Source organism: Oreochromis niloticus, linkage group LG22, assembly GCF_001858045.2.
Source record: "Oreochromis niloticus isolate F11D_XX linkage group LG22, O_niloticus_UMD_NMBU, whole genome shotgun sequence".
Classification (NCBI taxonomy): domain Eukaryota; kingdom Metazoa; phylum Chordata; class Actinopteri; order Cichliformes; family Cichlidae; genus Oreochromis; species Oreochromis niloticus.
In genome coordinates this window covers 5969947-5989343 of record NC_031985.2, presented here as the reverse complement: position 1 = coordinate 5989343, position 19397 = coordinate 5969947, and the positions used below count along the sequence as shown (strand labels likewise).

The following is a 19397-nucleotide window of genomic DNA, read 5'->3' as shown; positions in this document are numbered from 1 at the left end:
CATCACCCCCATGGATCATTTACCCATGCCCCAAAGAGTCAAAGTTTCTTTTAGCAGCACCTATTAGTTCTTTTAGTTCAGTGACTGATCGGAGTGCATTGCAATCATGCTGTCAAGCAAACATTCTTTTTCCTTTGCAATGACCATTAAATAACATAATGAAGGGACGCGCAAATAGTTGACTGATTTAGTCTATTTCTGCAACATCGTTCTCAGTCTTAGTCCATTAGTGCTCCTTTATTCTATATGACTGAATTGATGCAGTTGTTTATTTAAAACAAACTGTTTGTTTCAAGACAAAACTTAAATATGTGAGAGCTTCACTAATGTAAGAAAATAATTGATAGATTTGTAGGGAGCATTTTGAGTTGTGCACTGCTGATGTTGAAACTGCTGCTTGGTGCTTAAAACACCAGTTAATATGGTAAATGGTAAATGGCCTGTATTTATATAGCGCCTTACTAGTCCCTAAGGACCCCAAAGCGCTTTACATATCCAGTCATTCACCCATTCACGCACACATTCACACACTGGTGATGGCAAGCTACGTTGTAGCCACAGCCACCCTGGGGCGCACTGACAGAGGCGAGGCTGCCGGACACTGGCGCCACCGGGCCCTCTGACCACCACCAGTAGGCAACGGGTGAAGTGTCTTGCCCAAGGACACAACGACCGAGACTGTCCAAGCTGGGGCTCGAACCGGCAACCTTCCGATTACAAGGCGAACTCCCAACTCTTGAGCCACGATCGCCCGATCGTATTTTAATAAAGATATTAAAATACTGAAAAACTTTTCAGATGCTTTTAAAGGGCTGTTATATGCAGATTAAAACCTAATATATTTTCTCCAGTGTTTAGTGAAAAATCTTTACTTTTCATTAATGACTCAGACTCAAGTTCCTTACGTTCAGTCAGATGACTTGCATTTGAATTGGTTCATTACAGCAGCAGAGTAGAGTTAGTTTGGTAGTTATAGAGAGTTTGGTTTATCACTCTGCAAATATGTTACAAATAAAATTTGAGTGTGATGGTGGATGCTGATGGATCTCAGGCAGCAGATGCAGGGCAGCAGTAATATTTACATGTCAGATGGAGAAAGAGGAATGCTTTCAGCTTACATAGGCCGCCATATTGATGTCTGTTTGGTATATTTTCTGAGGAGAGTGAGGCGTGTCATTGTACCCTGTGCCACACAAGTGGCTGCATTTCTAGTTTGACTGTGAATATACTGACATTAGGTGCAATGGATGAGTGGACAAACTGGTTATAACCAAATTTAACATTTGCATTTAGGACAGTTTGCCCTTCACAATCAGGGAGACTTTAAATATGTGAAGCAAAGAAATAAAATAGCAGAAGTCCAACTTTTAACTACATGCTTGATTGACTGCACCTGCTCTTTGGCACAGTTCCCTCTGGGAACTGTTTAGTGTAGTTGGGTTTTACTCTCAGCTGTCAGAGTTACAGAAGCCGTCTGGTACCTACTGCTACTGTATGTTTGCTAATTGTCTGCAGTTCTATTGTACCGCATTCACAATTAACTGTAACACTTTAAAGACCTCCATCTTTCAAGGGCACAGACCATCATTTTGACCCTTATCATCTTTTACAACATGGAGTTCCAGATGGTTCCATCTTTGTAATACCAAAAGAAAGTCATTTGTTCCATCGGCTATTGGTTTTTAAACAAATTTTGAACATTTCCCCTCAAGGTTCATATACTCTTGTACGCTTGGAATCCAGTATTGTCTGTGGATGGATGAATGGGTGGATGGATGGTGTTAGTATGCTGTCTGCCAAGCCAAAGTCCCCAGAGTGCATTAAAGTTTTATGCTAATCAAGAAGAGTAGAATATATGCATGGAAAGCAGTTTGTGTAGTCATGAGTACAAAAATAATGTACTAATATTGTTTAAGTATTGAGTGAGAATACTAAATGAGTTGTGGCCGTGTCTTCATCACCAGCTGTTTCTCATATCTCGTACCTCTGTCACAGCAAAATGTTGCTGGTATTGAATACTCCAAAGTTCATTTTTGGATAGTTTGTAATTTTTTTGTAATGTCGGACTGTCTGAGGATACTTTTTTTCCCTCAATGCCATAAAACTGCAAAAGATGCAGTCACAAACATTTGCAGGTGTTTGAGCTTTGAATTAGCATCATGGCAGCAGGCATCTTGGGTTTTGTCCCCAATAATGACTTTAATGGGTGCATTACTAAGTCATCAATTAATACGTGTTAGTTTACTGCAGGTGCACTGAGCAAAAATACCTCCGTGATGGCATCTTGGTTGCAATACTTATACTGTTAACTGCACAGGAAGTCACATTTGTCAGGTAATGTTTTAAAAGAAACCAGAAACACTGGATAGGCTCCAGTTCAACAACTCAAAATAGCTGGAGAAGCCTAGCAGATGGCACCAGCATCCACCTGTCATGAAAAACAGTTAAGCCCTCAATAATGCATGGCTTAAGTCTATGTACAGGTAAATTGTGTTATCAAAAAAAGTTTTCTCAAAGAGTGAACTTTGAGAAAACATAGACCAACATTATCTTTGTACCATGCTGTTTATTTCTCCTGTAAAGTTCAGCATTTTTTCATGGACATTTACAGAAAACAACCCACCTTTGTCCCCAACCACTAGTGGCCACTGGAGGAATGACAGTTTTAACACTTCCGTGTTGGCTAATTTTCATAGAGCTTGCAGTTTAGTATTGAGTAAAGGGTGTCAAGGGGGGTATTAACCCCAGCCCACATTCTGTTTATTTTAATATTTGTAACTGCACATTTGAGCTATTATCAGACCAGGTGGTAGAACAGAACTTTGTAAGGCTTGTGCTCCTTGAGCAAGAAAATGAACTGACAAGTGAACAAAACAAAACCATTCTGCCACATTAACCCAGTGAAATAAGGCAGGTTTAAGGAGACACTCAACAATAAGTCTAAATTACAACACTTAACTACAAGAAAGAAAAAGCAGTTTGTAGTTTGTATGTATATGACAGATTGATGACAATGTCGGGGAAATCTTGCCTGCACAGATGAGAAGTTCAACTGCAGATGGATGGTTACCGCAGGTTGCCTGCCTGCACTCTTTAATGAAGTGAGCAGGTTCATTTTAAACTCGGCAAAACATTTCATGCCCTTCAGAATCTCGCTCTCCATCAGCAGCAGGGCTGTCTGTCACGCTGACGGGCGCAGAGGCTCATGGGACTCTCATCGAGTGGCAGTGATAGTCCTCGCTACAGCTGCATGAACGACACCTGTAACACATGAAGGGTTTTTCTCTCCGGGGAGATATACACCTTTCCAAAAATATCTCTGCTCTGACTGAAGTGGTGCTGCGAAATAAAACTCAACCTGTTTTTAGCTGCTGTGTGGCCTTATTCACATGCAAACAACTTGGGAACACTTAATGCTTCTGAATTAATAGTAATATATGAAAACCCCATTGGAAATCTTGAAAGCCCGACTTGTCATTTTAGAAGTTAGAGCTGATGAAATCCAATGCAATTCAATACAGTTTAGCTAAGCTGCAGTTAAACCTACTTTATATACCAAGCTATACAAGAGACATTGGAGAAGGGGCAAAAAAATCTATGTGTAAATCTTTACTGATGGTTAATAAACTGTGCTGTCAGAGATGAGCAGTGCCCACAGATTTACAGATTAAATTTCTTTGCCAGTTGTAAACTGAAAGATTGGTTTGGGAGAAAGAAAAAGAATCCAAATAAATATGTTACACAGTGAAAGCTGTCAAATGACCCGAGCAAAGCACGGTAAGACATCAAATAGACTGTTTGACTATTTAATCTAGATTAAATTCATGTGCTTACAGTTAAAATCCTCCACTTAAACAACTAAAAATAAACAACTAAATAAATAAATAAAAGCTGTTTGCTCAGTTTGCAATTATTTCCTATTATTGCCTCTGCGCACAAAACAGTTGGCAAAGAAAAATGCTCATGATCACCTCCTCAAACCAAACTATGAGGCTCTTCTGAGCAAAGAGCATAAAGTATTTAAATAAACAAAAGTCCAATCATGCTTCTACAGTGAGGATGACGGCTGTACTCGGCCTTCAAGGTTATAAAATTCAAAATAAACCTCCATTAAAACCAGCTTCATTTCTTTCTTCACTTTGAATCTTTTTCAGACTAAAACAACTCCAAACATAAATATGTTTTGCTCAGCACCGTTAACACTACCGCTGTGTCATGCTCTGTGCCAGAGGAACAAATAATAAAGCTACATGCTTTTTAAACTACAGACATGGTGTGGCAGTTGATACCATAAATATGAGTTGTTTTTATTGGTGTAATATTTCCACTGTTGAATTTTCCAACCTTGTCACAAACAGTGCAAAAACACAGATTTTTCAAAAAACCCAGATTACATTCACCAGGGTGGAAGCAGTGAATAGCCTAAAAGCTGATGAGTGGAGAATGTTTGACCTTGAAATGATATGAATTTGTTTTATATTCAGTTTTTATCGGTGTTTTGATTCAGAGCTCACAGAAACCAAGCTATTATGGGAATAAATGCTCCTTCATGACTGATCGTGTCATCTGTTGTGAAGAGCTTTCTGAAAATGGCTCTCGTGCGATGCTTGTTTTTTGGTTTTTTTGGTTTTTAAAGCTGCAAAGTAGTGTTACAGTGCTTGTACCTTTTTAACCCCTTAATGCCTCGTATATCATATTTGATACAGTTTTTCTGAGTTTTCTTCTAAATAAATTGCTCAATAAATTTTTAAACAATAAATTGCAACAAATGACAGATGTGAGAAATATAAAACAAATTAAAATTCATATATGCAAATTTAAAAAAAACAGTTTTGATTTTGTAATTGTCCACTATTAAAGAAATTTGAATTTCCTGGTGGTTATTTCATGGTTCAGGCTTTAACGGGTAAAATTCATGCTATCTATGCATTTATAGAGAAGGAACCCTTAGCTTTGGGTTTATTAATGGATCTGCACAGCCAAGGTAGGGGAGGGGCCAGTTGCATTAAGAGATTTGATTGGTCAATCCAGTGTCTGTAATGAAAATGATCGAATGGGCTGCTGTCAGTGTTTGTACGACCGCTGCACAGGGGCCCTTAAAGCCAGCCTATTGGCCCAAAAGTGCGTCAGCTCACTGGGAAAATGCCTGGTATGCCAGATTACCACTCCATGCATTCATTTCTTCTGTGTGGCTGCTGCGTTCAGCCAACTCTCATTCTATGAAAAGTCAGATGGGGAAAAAGGATGTTTTGGAGCCGTTTTGCTTCGGAACAATCTCCATTAGTCAGTCTTTCTACTCTTTGTGTTTCTGACAAGTGAGTAAAACACATAATACGCAACTATTGCTACAGAGCTGTGTTCACCAAAAAAAAAAGTTAAAAATTCAGTGAACAACCAGCTGCTTGTGTAGACAGACTTTGCCCCACAAATATCAGGATGTGGAGACAGAAGAAAAGGAGGGAATGCGTGAGATGGAAGTTTGGCAGGCAGAGCTGGAAGAGAGTCGAGAGGAAGGATGGATGAGGGAAGAGAGAGAGTAAATTGAAGATGTAGATGACAGCAGACAAAGGCAGCGATAACGACGATGATGATGGTGATTTGGCTGTCTGCTTGGAAATCATTTTGCAGCTTCCAGCCATCAGATTGCAAACAACAGCAGTGCAGAATGCGAACGCATAGAGCACAACCGATCGAGCCATAACAATGACATTCAAAACAAGTCAGTGCTGTAAGCTCACTGGAATACAAAACTTTAAAAAAAAGTTGAAATAAAGTACGTTTCAAAACATGCCGTGACAAGCAAGACTTTAGCCTTTATTCAAAGATACGCATTTGTGATAAACAGTATTAACAATGTCAAAAGATTTGTTTTTCAGCAGCTTGAATTTATTCAGCTACAAAGGATTCCAAAGGTTACAGTTTATCACAGTGGGTAAATAAAATGCCATTTTATTCTCAAACCACCAGCACAAATTCTACTTTAAAAGTTTTATCTGGAGAGTCATTGCACTACAGTGGTGTAATCCATTAGGGGTACATACAGAGCATTCAGATAAATGACAGCAAAGTGGACTTTCCTGGTAAAGTGGTTTGTGACATTTCTGTCAACGCTACGGGCCAAAAGATTCAGTTTACTTGATACCAAAGACTATGAAAGACTGTCTGAAATGTTAACCCTGTGCAGTCTTTCAGCGCACGTTGACCCTACCTGTTGCAAAAAAAGTTAGTCTGTATGAAAGTATAGAGAAAATTACCCTACTTATCACTTGACTTTTGACCCAAGTTAAAATGTTGCTTTTGAATTTGTTTTCAAGCCAAGTTTCTTAAGTCTTATTTAATACAGCATGATGTTCATTTTGGAAATTAGAATCCCCGTCAAGACAAACTGGAAGATAAAGAAAGGTATCTATTAGCTTATGGGTATCTTGTGATTACTCCTGTATAAGCATGCAGTTTTCCAGTCAGGTGCACCCTTCACTCATCACTTCTGCAACATCCAAAATGATCAAGTCGAGACGTGTTTGTGGGTAAATTGTTGATTTCATCAGCATGATGACGTCTTACATCACTGACTTCACACATTCCTGAGGAAAAACTGCATCAACAGCCAAGAAATTCTACATTTTTAGTTTTTTGTCTTGTGATAATTTTGACAAAAGGTACAATTTTTTGAAAAAGCTACCTCTGAGGATTGCAAACTAGTGTTTTAGATCACATCTACCTTTGTGAGTATGGACGCCAGCCAGGATCCTGCTGAGCTAGTGTTTGGCTGGACTGCAGCATTCCCTACTAACAGTGGGAAGTTACACAATTGTTCAGCCTGATACCCCCTTTAACAATGTTTTTATTATTATTATTATTTTTAATCTATTGAAATGGTAAAATTTTAGAAGATACTGACAAAGCAGATGCAATTAAACAGAAAGTGTGATGAGTAACTTTAGACTGCACAATGGGGAGAACAAGTCATGTGTGAAATGCCAAGAAAACAATGTAGTATAGATTGTTTCCATTCATTTATTTATTGATTTATTGTCCCGAGTAGGAAATTAGTTTTACAGAAAGGTCTCAAGAAACCTTTCTGTAAAACTAAAGGTTTCTTCAGAAAAAACCCCAAAAACCATACAAAATCATGAGACATAGTCCTGCAGTTATAAAAAAACACATGAAGGTAGGGTTCAGATATAACATAAACTGATTAACAATTGCACACCTTACTCACGGTGTTCTGGATCTGCAGCCTGAAGGAAGCAGTTCAAATCCTCTGTGCCAGGGTGGGTCTGCCTCTCTGGCTCTCCTCAGTCGCTCGGGTCTTTCTACCTGCAGCTCACATATTACAGGTAGTGGATTCTGTGGGAGGCCTATTACTTCTTGGCTGCCCTCACGGCTTTGTTGTGCTATCTTTGGTTCTAACATTTCCAAAACAAGCAATAGAGTCATCATTTCTCTATCTTCATTGAAAAAGTGCAACTTGCTCAATAAGTACAGGCAGTGATGGCTCTTCTTGACAACTGCCTCCACATTGGAATCAAATTATTATCAATGACCATTCCAGGGTATTTATTTTAAAATGTTCCACCAATTCAGTATATCTACACTTCATATTGGTCTTCAATCGAGGGTGCGATGACTTTTTGAACTTGATTACCATGTCCTTGGTTTTCTCAGTGTTTTTGTGTAGGTGTGGTTGGTCACTCCTTTGACAAATTCCTCCACCACTGGCCCATGTTTATCTACATCAGTATTAAGTGGACTAATGATGACTGCGTCCTGTTTGCATGCTGGCTTCTGCAGTTCTTGCTGAATAATAAAGACTAAAAACACTCAACACTTGTTGAGTTAGAATATTTGGCTGAATTGTATCAAAAGCAGATGAGAAGTCTGCAAATAGAAGTCTACTGTGAGTCCCAGAGCCCTCAAGGTGTGTCAAAAGGAGGTGAAGTAAAGTGATGCAAGCATCCTCTGCTCCCCTCTCTTTGCTCAGTCTCAGCAGCTGTGTGTCTTAGCGCCTGACCATTGTACAGTCTTCTACTGCTGTCTGTTTTAAAGACACAGAGAAAACACACCTGCAGGCTATGGGTTTGTTAATCAATTTACAAACAGTGCAGCGCTTAAACATTACTGTACTTAGTGCTGTAAACGGTACCGTAAGTGACAGTTACAGTGGTCTGAATGCTTTACTGAAGTATGAAGTTGCAATCTTTATTTCAACAGTTTCAAATCTTCAAAGGATAGAGGCTTCTTTTCAATCTACTATTTTTATCAGACAGACGTACTGAGCTATTTAACCAGATATACACTGATCAAACATAACCTTATGAGTACTGACAGGTGAAGTAAATAACACTGAAATTGGTAAGTGCAAGGATTTAAGCTTTAAGAAAGCTGAAAAGCTGAACAATGTAATGCTAATTCTGCAGGTGACAGAGTACACAGCGCATTGGAATTTTTTGTATATGGGGCTGCAAAGCTGCAGAACAGTCAGGGTGCCCACGCTCACCATTGTCCACTGTTAAAAGCACCAACAATGGTTGCAACAACAATGAATTTCAAACCTGGACCACAGAGCAATGCGGATAGCTGCACATGTGCGTCGCCTACCTGGGGAACACTTTACACTAGGATGCACTATGGGAAGAGGTCAAGTTGGCAGAGGCAGTGTACTGCTGGGAAACCTTGGGTCCTGCCTCCCACGTTGTGTTACCTTGACACGTAGCACCTTCCTAAGCATGGTTGCAGAGCCTATATACCCTCTCATGGTGTTCCCTGATGGTTGTGGCCTCTTGCAACAGGATAATGCGCACTGCCACAGAAAATGAATGGTTCACAAATGGATTGAAGAGCACAACAGTGAATTTGAGGTGTTGTCTTGGTTCACAAATTCCTCAAATCTCAATCCAATCAAGCATCTGTGGGATGTGCTGGACAAACAGTTTTAATCCATGAAGCCCCCACTTCGCAACTTATGGGACTTAAAGGATCTGTTACTAACATCTTGGTGGCAGATATCGCAGCACACCTTTGGGGACCTTGTGGAGTCAATGGGTCAGAGCACAATGTTAAGCAGGTGGCCATAACAGCATACATGTATTGAATGAATTACTTGGAGATCTTAGGTTGAGACTATATAGAAGTATTATTGCACGAAAATTCCTTTTCATGTAATAACTGTACACTGTATATTTGGGGCTTTTCATTTTTTCTAATTTAGAGAGTTTGCTTATTGGTTAGACGAAGCAGAACTGCAGTCTTGGAGGGGTTTTTTGGTTTTTGTACAGACCAAACCTGATATACAGTAGGTCTACTGTATCTTCATCAATTACAAAAGCTAAATGCTGCTTTTATATTAATGCATGAGTAATACTAAAATATCATAATCCTCACAGGGGCTATTTTGCTTTGGGTACTTTTACTTAACAGTCATTACAAGGGTGGATGGCACATATCAGCTATTTTACAGTTGTAAATTTTCAAATGACTTGCTCAGACGTGCCCTTAGAGAATCCTCAACTCCATCTGTGATGATAGCCTAGCTCTGTCCCCTGTCTTACCTGTACCCGAAGCAGTACATTGCCACCTGCTCAGCAACTGAATACCAATGAATTAGCCTAAACCTCACTTTATAAAGGCCTAAATTTAAAACTGTCACTTCACCTTTTCCAATAGTCAGAATCCTTTTACCAGGCTAATGAGGGGGAAAAAGCTAACTCCTGGCTTTTTAAAAACTCACCCAGGTGAATCCAGGTAAAAGCCAGTCATTCTGAGCAGAATGATTAGAGCCACTTCATTCATCTGACATGCAGGGAAAGTAGGAAGGATTGGCTTAAAAAGGATTTAATGCCTTCAGACAGCTGAGACATGCAGTGCATTGTAACGGAATAAGTAAAATGCACAAGTGTGGACTGAAGGGGGGGGTTGCGTTGTGTAGAGGAGGATCGGACAGAAGGGAGACAGTGAGTCGGGAGGACCAGAATAGGACAGCCAGGATGTGTTCTGTCTAATAAGAAAAATCACTGTAAAGGAGCACATCTTTTCCATTTGACAGTTCTATTTGTGTTTTTTAAATTGCATATTGTAATTTTCACTAAATCGAAGCATTAGCTTAAATTTAGAAACACAGACAAGCAGAATGTAGGCCATAACATGCAGGCAAGAAGGCAGAAGGGATGGAAGAAAATGGGTACTGTGTTATTAGTAGCTGCCGTTAATTGCAATATAGTGTATTGTTTCTCACTCAAATGATAAAGCTTAATGTAAAAACTTAATGAGATGGAGCCGAAGAGGAAGGTCAGAATAGGAAAGAAGTTGTAGATAAAAAAAAAAAAGGCTGAGAAGGGAAAACTTGAAGCAGGGAAGGAAGCTGGAAAAAAGAGCTTGAGGAAGAAATAAGGCAATGTGAAATACAAACAGGAGAGCAGGAAGAAGATGGTGCCAAAAGTGGTGGGAGTAAACGGAGACAGCGGAGGAGGAAGAGTCAGACTGAAGCTTATCCAGTCACCTCGAACCCTCAGGGGGACTGACTGCTCATCTGGAGCGGAGGAGTGTCATACCGCATGCTCGCTGTCCATCTCACTCTTTAATAACCACTCCACGTGAGCTTGATTAACCACAATCTTTCAGGATAACCGGAAAACCTGTCTAAACTCTCAACCCTGACTTCTGCAAGATTTCAGCAACGACATCAGTTTGTCCTTTGAGATTTCCAACACCCATTAATTCTTCTCAGTTAATTTCTGATCATGCCATCACACAGCAGGTGAGCTTCTGATCACATTAACCAAAGCATTTTAGTGTCCTTTTCAGTTAAAACTACATTATATGTTCATTTAACACTTAAACCTACAGTCCCAATAGCTAACAGTGGCATTTATGAAGTGTAAACAGTGTAAATAAATCTAAAAATAGAGGTGACAAACATGTAGGTTGCTGTCAGATTTACCGGTGACTCACAGTGACTCAACTTAAACAAGAAATTTAATCAGATGAGATCTCTGGGAGCTGGAGGCCAAAGTTACTTTCAAATAAAATCCTAATTAGTAATGTGAGATGGCACTTGTTTGCACAGTTTATGTTGAGGATGAAATCTACACACATTTAATCCGATCAAACTGGTAAAACGTGACTTTATTGCTTGTGCTATCATATGATTTTGCAACCTTTATGCCTCTCAATAAAGAACAATTGCAATGAAAGACAGGAACTGTAATGGAGGAATATCGGGACTTTTCTCATCTGCCATTCCCTGCCTTTCCTTCCCTCTTTTTCACACCTTCTCTTGTTGCTCATCAACATGTCGACTTGTCACCTTCCCATCTGTCGAGTTTCCTGGTCTCGATTTTGGCTCCCTCTCGTTCGCTCTTCTGGCTCACACATATATTCACTTTCTTTGTTTTAATTATTGGATGAGACACCTTTCCACCTTTACCTCTCTGTTGGTTTTCTTTCCTGTTGCGCTTTCTTAACGCTTGTAGTTCTCTCCTTCTCTCTATTTCTTTCCTTTATATTGATAGGTTAACATATATACCTACCGTATCAATCAGTATCAATCAATCTGAAATTGTCACTAAAAATGCTTCAATCTGAAGGTTACCGGGAGAGAGTCAGAACTGGCCCAGAATACATCTGAGAAAAGGTGGACCAGTTTAAACCCAAATAAAAATCACTAACAACTGTTTAAATGTGAACATGCGACCTTGAACTCTTCTAGACATCAGACATCAAATAACACGGTGTATTTGCCTCAGTGCAAATTCATCTTAAATGGACTATTTTGGTCCTGTGCTGGGGAATTCTCAGAAATATGTTCCTCGCCCGAGTAGTGCTTTAGAACACAGCATTAACCTTGATTCTTCCTCTAGCTCTCCATTCAGAGCTTGATATTAAGGAACACCTGGAATCCATTGTTCAGTTTCTCTTGGTGTTGTTTCTCATTCTGGTTGCAGGTATGTGGAAAATGGAACTTATAAACCATGTTTAGGGAGTTTCTTTCTGTTACAATCTGATCCTGGTGTTATAGCCCAGCTCTCTGTTTGGTTGCCTATGCCTGGTATTAAGATGAAGTCATCTTCAGCATGAAGTCCATATCGTTTGTTCATCTGTTAGTTAGCAGTCTTTCATCCACATTTTTCAAGATATCATGTTCAAATTTTGTGTGATGGTAGAAACCAATAACAGCTTGAGCTGGTTGAATTTTGATGAAAATCAGGTCAAAGTCAGGATGAGAAAATCAGTAATAACTTATCAACAGTTTTTATGGATTGTCTTTAAACTTGACAAGGATAAACTAGGCCTTGGGGGACATGTGTACCTGGGTTTGCTAAGGATTCGAGTTTGACTTTCAATGTTAGTGCCAAAGATCAGAGTTGACCTTGGAAAAAATTTCAAAAAAATGTATCGAGTAAAATATCATATTATAGAACGGGCATGGAGAGCTCAGTGTGACTCCATCCATCCATCCATCCATCCATCCACAGATGGTGGTGTTTTAATTTTTGCCATATAATGTCACAGTGTTGCAAAATCACACCCTGCATGAATACATATTAAAATCTCAACTTTACTTATTAAAATGGTCTATTTGATTATCTTTACTCATATGGTTGAAGCTTAATTGGCTAAAATCGCTTCTAGAAGCTGTAATGCTTCAAGGTCAAAGGTCAGGGTCACACAAATTAGAAAAAGGTTTAATTTCCATTGGATCAACAAACTTTAAAGCAACCTATTAGTCACTTTGGGACTCAAACACTTTCTTTCTTTAATCTCGTTATAACATTTTGTTTTCTATACATCATCATATGTCTTCACAATGACACAAAAACAGCAGATTTCAGTATTACCAACACTGACATCAGCACAAATGATCTATGAAAACAATGCTGATGCCTTTATTGGGGATCCCTATACTACCAATGCTAACATCAGCATAAATTATCTATAACAAACGTCGATGTCATCATATTGTAATAAAAAACAGGCTGACATCAGCATGTTATTATGAAAGCATCATAAAACATCAACACTTTAGCATAGCCCTTGCCCCTCGGGGGTAGTTGTGCTCTCTGAGTGCTCATGTGGAAAGATGGACTCTGGATAACAATTGTTTTTCTTTTTATTCATTTTTAACAGGTATTTCCTGCAGCTGTCTTGTTTTAGCCATTTTTAAATTGTGTTTTAGCTCTGAACTATTGCTTTAAATTCATTACATGTACTAGTGTTTTGTATTTTCCCTTTTTTCTTCAGTCATTAATCTGCTTTGTTTAGTTTTTGCTCTTACTGATGCAGAGCCACCTGTTACTGGTTTCCTTGGGTTCTAACTCATTTTCCTCTTTATGCAGGAGTTCCAGTATTATTTCTGACTCACTGGCTTATTTAATAAACTGTCTCTGCCAGTAACAGGTCTGTGTGCTTTTACTATCAGCTGGTAATACAACAAAGTTCATAGATAGCTGCAAAGGTTGTATATTTGTCCTTCTCTGTCATCAAAAACAAGACGGTTTGTTGGGAACAAAAAGAGTTTAAATTATCTGAATTTGGAACTATCCCGGCATCTGTTAAGGAAACATGCCAGTTACAAGTTAATGAGACAACCTTTTTCGCTCTTAAACTACAAGAGCAGGTAGTGTGGGCTGTCTGTGGTGAGACAGAAAGTAACTGGAGGTTGGAGTCACAGACAAGCAATTACCATTTGCCTTTTCATGGACAAGTAACTGCGCCTAGACTAATAATCCTGCTTTTCCTCTATTTTACACCCTGTTCAGATGGCCATATCTCACCACACTGCAGCGCAATCTTTTACCTGATTATACCAGTTTGTCAGTGCCGCTGGTGTCTTAAATTTTTGTACAGGGCGGTGATTTTCGTAAACCCAACAAAGCACGTTTTTTGTATTTAAACTTAACCAGTGAGTGAAATCAAAACGACTCAGAACATGATTTATGAATGATGGTGTCTAGGCATCCAGTATTGCCCCAGCCAATACGTCAATGCACCAGTTCCAGTGTATATCTTATACACATCTCTATGCAGTATTGGCATCTAACAGAACAGCAAAATTTAATACCTTAAAACAAATTCAACAGACGTCTACTTTTTTATCCCAGGAATCTCTAAAACAATGTCTGACTTCTTTCCAAACCATACCGTGGAGCTTATACTGATATTTTGGGATAGTAGAAGTACATTAATATTTAGAGGTGTCTTTTTGTTCAAACATTCAGCGTCTACTGTAGCCCTGTGATAGACTGCCAACCTGTCCAGGATGTTCCTTGCCTTACGCCCTACGACAGCTGGGATAAGCTCCAGCCCTCCTGCGAGCTTGAATTGGATAAGCAGTTTGGAAAATTGATGGATGGATGCCATGTCTACCTTTACTGAAAAGTTTTTTATATTTCCTTATGACAGCACCAAGAGTGTGGGTCTGAGCTTGCATTCAGTCCATCAAATCTGCCATACTTAACAGGGCTGCTGTGAAAGCATGAGAGGAGAGTAAAAGGATCTCCAGCATTTCAGCCTTTAACTCTCTTCAACATATTTTGCCCCTGCATAGCTTTCTGCTCTTCTGAGCCTGTGGTTGCCTTTCTCTGTGTGTTGTTGCTTCTTACCTGCCCATTTTTGAGTGTTAGTGCAAAATATCTGCTTTGAAGAACTGACACAAAACCTGAAACTTGCTTTTGACTTTTGAATATCAAGTAGACTGACTTGGCCTCAGGTCATGATATCTGTCCTTCTCCTCTTCCCTCTGTCCTCCTCCGTGGCGTCTCTCTCTCTCTCTCGCTGTCAGCACTGACCTGTCATGTTCTGACTCTCTTCTTAAACATACATGAAGTGTGTCCCCGAGAGTCGAGTTGGAGTTACATGACTCGTGTCCGCGGCAGTCGGAATAATTTAGTGACATGGAATAACCAATGAGAGGGCAAGCTGAGAATGAGTTTGGTAAAGGGTGCTTAGGGGATTTTAAAGCGGAGGGTCGAATTTACTGCGTAATTATACGAAGGGTTTGTTAATGGTTCTGCCTGGAGTAATGGTGGCTCTAATGTTATTCTGTTCTCTCCTCATCGTCTGACCAATTATGTGACAAGCCTTCAAAACACATGCTGGCTCGTCTTCCCGAGGGACTCCATCTTCATTTAACCAACATCTCTCTAAAATACAGATAAAGAATAACACAACAACAGTAAATACACAATGTTGTTAGAAATTGTAGAAATTAGCACAGTGTTTTAAAAGTGGGCTTATTGTCTGTACTTGAGTTTTAGGGGCTTTTTTGTGAACTTTCAAGGATTTTTTTTTTCTTTTTTATTTGCTGTAGGTAAGCTGTTTTTAATTTATGGCCCTGGTACTCTGAAAACAATACACACATAATAAGCACAGATGCCTACTAGGTGTACATTAAAAAATAAAAGCACATCCTTGTTCCAGGCCTCAGAGTTGCCTGTCTTACATTTTCTCTAAACAATATGAGCTTTTCTTTCAGTGTTTTCCCCATTGTTCATTAGACCGATTCACATTCCCTTTGTGTTTCTTCATTGCCCAAAACCCAATTTGCTTGTCTCTCAGAAGTAAATGCCTTTGTCTTTTTACAATAATCTGGTGCATCAGATACATTTGTTATAGATTTTTTTCTTCAGCAGAAAATAGGTTCACTTTGGGGTTTTTTTGGTGTTCTTTGTTCTTTGGTTATTGTGCTTCTGGGACTGAACCAGACTATTTGAATACTTGGTCAGGTGAGTTTTCAGTTTCAGTATTTACACTTCCAAAGAGTGTTTAGCTCACCTCACTGTTTCATGCTTGGAAACGTCGTTATTAGAATTGATGATGTCTCCTACCCCTTTAGTGGATATAAATCTAGTGACTTTTTGAGCAAACAGTTGCAGTGCTGTCCTGGGATTGGGGGTCTCGTCCTTCAGTCCCTCCGCCGCAGGGCCACCCCCTTCAGTGTCTGCTCCGGTCAGTGAGCGCCACAGAGCAGCAGCAGTGAATGAGCTGTTTGTTCATACACAGTATTGTCTTGTGGTTTGTTACCCACACAGAGGTTGTGTACTCTGTACAGTGAAAGAAAAGAGTAACAAAGACATGTTGTCACTAACTTTTTCTTGCTGAAATCACAGAACAGCTGATCGCTGAACTTATTTATACCTCGACTGGTGTCAGACAATATTATGGATAGGACTACATTTTGGGGACAATAAACAATCCTGTTATTGTACAATTAAAAAAAAAAAATAAACATTTGGAGAAATTACTTAGCTGTGGGTAATATTCAGGGTATGGGGTTAGACTGCATATCAGGAAAATCTTGCCTGGGGGTCAGAAACCCCGGGTACATCGTCTCACCCCGACCCCTGACAGCCTCTAAGAGATCAATAGGAGGCAGCGTTATGCTGAGAAGTTTCAAGGCACAAGCAGGGGAACTAAGTTAAGTAGCAGTAGGGACTGCCTGCAGTCAATTACTCATGCAGTAGTGCATTTCAGCCTGCCGGCAAGAGCAGCTGGCTAATTTATGTTGATGTAGAGTTTTATGTTTGCATTTTGTTCATTTTATATTTTTATCATTACTGTAAGGTGTTGTAACAATCTTTGGATTCAACTATGCAATTGTGCCCCTTTGTGGTAACACTTTATAATAAGCAGTCTTAATTAATAATTTGATGTTTCTCAATTAACTGATGACATCTCATAGTCATTGTTACTGCTCAAATTTGGTTTTTTTGTTAAATGTTTATTAACAGTTTACTATGTTTTATAGACATCAGTTGCAACTTTGCAATAGCAGTCCACAGATTGTTACTGCTATGAAGTTCTTTGTAAACCATTTGTGAAGCATGGATTGTATTTGCAATAACAATTCACGCTAGCTGGTTTACAAATAACCTTTAGACAATGAGCCGTTTCATTTCAGTGTTTCTTAACAGAGCCTGTCTCATCTCTTGAAATCCAGTATTGTCAAAACCAAAACCTTTTGTAGCTGACGGTATGTAGTGGTGGATTTTTTTTTGTTTTATACTTTTGTTTCCATTTTTGTGATTTCACAGAATTTTCTGATCTCTCTAATATTTTATTTGGGTGGAAAATGAACTCCTCAGATTTAATTTCATTGATGGAATTTGTTGATTTGAAGCATTCATTCAACTGGTTTGCATCTTTCTCCATCACGTTTTCTTCTGCTCCATCTCCATCTCTCCAGTTCTTAGACAAATCTCCCCCTTTCTCTCTTCTTATACTCCTTTTAACTTTTGCCATGTCTCTAATTTTTATTAATCTCTTTTTTCATCTTTTTACTTATTACCACCCCCACCCCTCTTGTCCAGCTTTCCTTCCATTCATCTATGTGTTCTACTCTGACCATCTCTGCCCTCCATTTCGTCTCCTCTGAGAAACACGTCCACAAAGACATCTGATGTGCCGCTTTTGCATGTACATTGGATAATGGGATTTGGACACAATGCATAATGACGGCATGCAGGAAGAAAGGACGGAAAGAAGGAAACCTGGGATATGAGGAAACATGAAAAGAAGCAGGAGAAATGGAAAAGACAGGAAAAGTCAAAATGAGTGTTTTGTGCATTTGAATGCATCAGCACACCAGTGGAGATGATGAATACATAAGTAATAAGTTAAAAACCATAAAATGACAGAAAAACATATTTTATATAAAGCACTCACTATCACAAGATTTTCTGGAAGTATTATCTTCTGGCTTCACTTCACATTTACTTTGCAGCAGAGTGTGGGTTGGGAAGTGTGAGGCTCTGGTTCTCAGCTGTAAAACGGTGGAGTGCCCACTCTAGGAGGAGAATGAGTTTCCGCCCCAAGCCGAGGAGTTCAAGTATTTCTGCGTGTTGTTCACACGGGAAAAGGGGACTGCCTGACAAAGTGGTGCTGCATCGGCAGTGATGTGGAAGCTGTAGTGAAGAAAGAGCTGGTCAATCTGCATTCCTGCCTTCATCTATCGCCGTGGACTGTGATGGCAGAAAGGATAAGATTGCAGATACTAGCAGTCACCTGGACTTCGGGCATGACTCAGATGATAACTGTTACTCCTACACATCAAAAGGAGCCAGTTGAGGTGGTTCTGGCATCGGACCAGCCCCCCGGTGAAAGAGCCGGAATAAGTTGCTGGGGAAAAGGAGCCTTGGCTATTTGATTTTACAGGATTTCTTAAGCACTAATCTTTTCTTTATAGATACTTGAGCCTAATTTAGGGGTAGTAATAAAAGCCCAACAAACAGCCTTTGCCCCAGGGCTCACTCAGAGGGTAATGCAATCGCAGTACTTCTTTTTAAAATATTTTTATTAGAAGCTCCTCTGTTCTGTTTCCCTGTTTCTGTATTTACAGCCGTGTCTCGTATGTCTCATTATGAAATGGCTTTTTCTGCCATTTACACATCGCAGCATTTTTATGACCTCACACTGTATGCGTATAACGACGGCCCGCCTGAGAACGAAGGAGGACAAGAAGAATCTCGGCATGGAGCCGCTAACAATCACATTACCTGAGATGTAATTTAATCAGTGAGGAATTGAAGGCCTCACTTAGACTCACCTTCTCGCCTCAGCTGAAGAGCACAGAGCAGATGCTGCTGATGTGCAGTTGACTCGGTGCATTTGCTGCATGTTAAATTACCAGTTGTCGGTAACGGGGAGCGGATCTCCTCTGGCCCTGTGACTTCCGCCGCCATCACCGTGAAAGCTGTCAACTCTGCGACCCGCACACACACACACTCTCACACATGATTGCACTCCCCCGTTATCCTTGCTGCGACCTGTCCTATCAGTGCTAATGAAGGTAGTGTGATGATGGCAGTGAAGTGCTAATATGAATGTGTGCCCTTCTGTTTTGTTTGTGTGTGTCCAATACAAGAGCTGCCACTCCTGCTTATAAACATGCAAATGGAGCTGTAAAGGGAACATTAAATTCCTCCCGATGCTGTTTGATGTTGAAATAGCTACTCTTATTCTGCACTCAGTGCTCTTTTTCCTCCCCTCCTCGTTCTTTCCTCCTCCCCTCAGCATCTTTCTCTTCCCCTTTAATTATCTTTCAGCTTCTCCCTGCCTCTCCATCACTTCATGTTTCCTCTGTCTGTCTCTCTTCAGCTGTTTCCTCTTTGCCCCTTAGCTCCTTGTGTCCTTCCCCTTCCTCCTTTTCTGTCCTCCTTCCCGCAGTTTCCTCCATCTCTCCTTAACTCTCTCCCTCTCTCTTTGCTCCGAACAGTTACTTCCTGTCTTCGTTCTCACCCTCTCTGTTTTGTTCACATTTCCTGGTACTCGCTCACTCTGACCCACTCTCCCTCCCAGACGCTGCTCCATTTCAAGCACTTTATTACATAATTATGCAAATTCAAACTAATTTAAAGACACTTTATTACACCGTTACAACCTGTTATTTAATGTTTTATTGA

General features: G+C 39.8%; 1 protein-coding gene across 1 annotated transcript in view; it reads left to right on the top strand.

The window, feature by feature from the left end:
* The window catches only part of grin2da (glutamate receptor, ionotropic, N-methyl D-aspartate 2D, a), a 238477-nt gene that overhangs the window by 129923 nt on the left and 89157 nt on the right, over positions 1-19397 (top strand).